Raw genomic sequence first — 3,895 nt, 5'->3', positions numbered from 1 at the left:
ACCATAAATACCAAAGAGGCCAGAAATTGAATGAACGGAGAGTGATAGATGTGGAAAGAACAACACATACTGTCTAGACTGATGCTGAGCCAGATATTTTGGTGCAAGATGTAAATGCAGGAAGGATGGCTCTCTGTTTAGCCCCACTTTCTGCATAGGAATTATAGCTGTTTATATAAAACAGGCCCCCAAAAGATTTCTAAAACACAATAGTCAGTATTCTGCTGCCCAGAGCCTTGAGATAGTTGTTTCCTTCTGTCCTTTCTTTTCTTCTTTCCTTCATCTCTTTCTCCCTCCCTCTCTGCCTCCTCCTCCTCTTTTTCCTTCTTTTTCTTCTTCATACATGGTAAATTAAGTCAAAGTCACAGTGGAAATGAGATCTTAGGGAGAGAAACATGTTCATGAAGAGGCAGAAGTACATAATGTATGTTTTTCAAGGGATTCTATCATTATCAAAAGCTGTCATATTTGGATACCACAGGGAAGGTGGAGGAAGGAGTGGGAACAATGGAAAGCAAATAGAGTTGGTTTTCCTCCTCACTTGCCATTGGTCTTCTGGAGCACATTGGTATAGCAGAAAGCATTAACTTTGGAATCTGAGCTAGCTTTGATTGGGTTGGCCAAAAAATCCAAATGGTTTCTTCCATAAAAGAAAAGACATTTTTCATTTTTACCAATAACTTTATTGATTAGTATATTTTGAGTATGTTGGCTATCTCCCACATGGATTATTCTTGATTATGTCTTGATTTGATCACTATCAACTTCAACTGGTCTAACCAACTGTGGAGTGTTGTCCAGTGACAAATCTCCAGCATGAAACTTTGCAAACCACTTTTGACACGTTCAATCAGTCACAGCACCTTCTCCATACACACTGTACACATCTTTTTTTTGCATTTCAGTTGCATTTTTACCTTAATTTAAATAATAAAGCATAATATGCTGAAAATGTTGCATATTTTTTCCATCTTGAATATTAAAATGCCTACGCAAAAATTCACCAATTTTAATGCTTTTTATTATTTTATTTTTATTTTTAACAATACATTTTTAATTTTTTAATTTTTAAATCATTGTTCTATTACAGTTGTCCTAATTTTCCCCCTTTGCTCTCTCCTGCTCCACCCCCCTTCCCACAGTCAATCTCCACCCCGTTGTCCATGTCCATGGGTCATTCGTACTTGTTCTTTAACTAGGCCTTTTTCCTTCTTTGTTTCCTTACCCTCTCCTCCTGCCTTTCCTCTGGTCACTGTCAGTCTGTTCCTTGTTTCCATGCCTCTGGTTCTGTTTTGCTCATTTGTTTGTTTTGTTCATTAGGTTCCTGTTATAGGTGAGATCATATGGTATTTGTCTTTCACTGCCTGGCTTATTTCACTTAGCATAATACACTCCAGTTCCATCCATGCTATCGCAAAAGGTAGGAGTTCCATCTTTCTTTCTGCTGCACAATATTCCTTCCTGTAAATGTACCACAGTTTTTAGCTGTCACAACACAATCTAAGAAAATTGTTTTGAATTAAGTTAAAGACCACTAAGTGCTTCTAGAACCATCTTGTGGAAAAAACACAAATTTTTGGCCAACCCGATATGTTATGTGATCTTGAATGGGCTAGTCAAAGCTCTCTCCATCTCAATTTCCTCATCTGATGAATGGGAACTGCAAGGAGTATTTTATATGATTATTCTGAGAGCTGTGATTGCACCCAATCCATGGTAGACTGACTCCTAGGAAAAATTGGTTCCTTTCCTTGTGCTGCACCTTCACACAGCTTCTGCCTATTTGCCCCCACGTAACACCAGATTGTTTTCCTCATCTCCAGCTAGAAAGTAGGGTGAAAGTAAGATGACTCTTAGTAATACAAATTAAGACGTTTTATGTTTACAGAGCACTTCGCAGTGTACAAAGAGTTTTCACACATGTACATTAAGAGCATCTGGGAAGAAGAAATGAAAAGGGGAAACCTGAGGACCTATATTCATCTTCTGAGTTTCAGCTCATAAAAGGACCAATCCAGAATTTTTTACTTTTATTTGCTTCAGTTTTCAAATGACTAATTAGTTGCAACATCTAAGCTTTCTTCATTGCTTTCCATTAAATTATTCTATCAGTAAATTTTGCATCACTTTTTTGCTTCATTCATTCATTATTTAACTTAATTTAATATAAATAAATATATTTTAAATTACCACATACCAGGTGCTTATCTAGACATTGGAGATGAGTGGTGAACTCTACATATGAGGTCCCCGCTGTCACTGTAATGTGGGGACACATGCAATAAATAATTAAGTAGACAAAGGCAACAATTTCAAATCTAGAAAAGACTATGAAGAAAATGAAATGAGTAAGAGAGGCCTAGGGTGATTGTGGCTACTGCATGTTGAAAGGGTGAGGGAAGTTTTCTTTGATTATGTATTTGACCTTGGACCATGCAAAGATTTAGGAGGACATGTTCAAGATGGAGGGAACAGAAAGCACAAAGCCCTGAGGCTGGGACTGTTTTCAGGCCTAATATAGTTCCCTAGAAGCCCTTGAAAATAAGCATATACCATTATGTGAGGATAAATAAGAACAAGCATATAGTGGGACTAGTAATCATACGGAATTATGTGATCTGTGAGAAGGTAGAGTTGCAAACATTTCCAGCCAACTGGTCCCAAATTAATGGAATCTACTAAGATTTTTTTTTGGTATCCAATTTAATAATCTATGATCACCTCACACTCACAAGGAGAATCTGGTTTATATGTCCCCAGAAGAGATTGGATAAATCACTTCATGTAGTGAGTTCTATTAACTTTTATTCTTTGACTTTTTCTTTTGACATTTGAGGAACTGTCCAGAGGAATGTAGGGGTGAAAGAATTTTTTTCACATACCCACCTCTGCTTTCACCCCCACTTGCTTTCTCACTCTCTACAGAGGCAGCTGTGACATCCTGCAGGGATAAGGAAATGACATATATCTTCTGCCACCCACTTAGAAATACTTTGTTGTCATTGGCCATGATTGTTCATCTCTCACTCCCACCCCCATCTGAGAACATGGAAACTTACTTTGGAAAATGTGCCCTAGGTGGTCCCCCAATTTAACCTTGCTTATTCTTGGGTGATTATATCAAGGATTTTTTTATTGTATACTACTGTTTTTTTGCAATAAATACAACAAATTATAGTTTTCTTATTTTTAAAAGATACATCATCTCATAGAACTAGACAATATCAGGAAATGATGGATAGACAGATTTAAATCTTTACTTTAATTTCTTTATTTTAAAGCATTCTTCAGAATACCCTTTTCAATAGCAAAGATGTTGTAGTGCATTTAAAATAAATTTGACTCAGTCACACAAGTTAAGGGCATCTCCAGTACAAAGGGAATTAAACTTTCTGGATGTAGGATGGGCAAGGGGTAAGCTAAACAGTTTGGAAAGGATGTGATATCACTCATCTCTTTAGGAAAGCATTTCTCTGTCTTAGAGTTAAAGCTCCAGGCAGAAGAAACGGGAAGGCAGGGAGAGGACATGGACCAGTTCCAGAGGAGATGATGGGTCATGGGGAATGAATGAGTCACCAGGCATCAGAGGGCGTGGAGCAGGGATTGGAAGGAGGGAAGAAAGGAAGCAGTGGGGCCTTTGAACGCCCCTACACCTACACCCAAATACACACACCAGGCTCTTGGTATCCTCAAAGTCCTTAGTATCCTCAAAGAGAGACTGTGTACCCCAAGCAACCGAATCACTGACAGAAACCGGCTTGGCTCTGGGGCAGGATCTGACACACCAAAGTTAGGGAGGTGATGAAAGTAGAAGAATCATTGCAATAGAAGAAAGAGCATTACAAATTGTCAGCATTTCGGTCTTTTGTTCAGAAAGGTTGGGAAGGAAATGAAA

This window comes from Desmodus rotundus, chromosome 4 (genome assembly GCF_022682495.2).
Source record: "Desmodus rotundus isolate HL8 chromosome 4, HLdesRot8A.1, whole genome shotgun sequence".
In the NCBI taxonomy this organism is placed as follows: Eukaryota; Metazoa; Chordata; class Mammalia; order Chiroptera; family Phyllostomidae; genus Desmodus; species Desmodus rotundus.
This window is presented reverse-complemented; position numbering follows the sequence as displayed.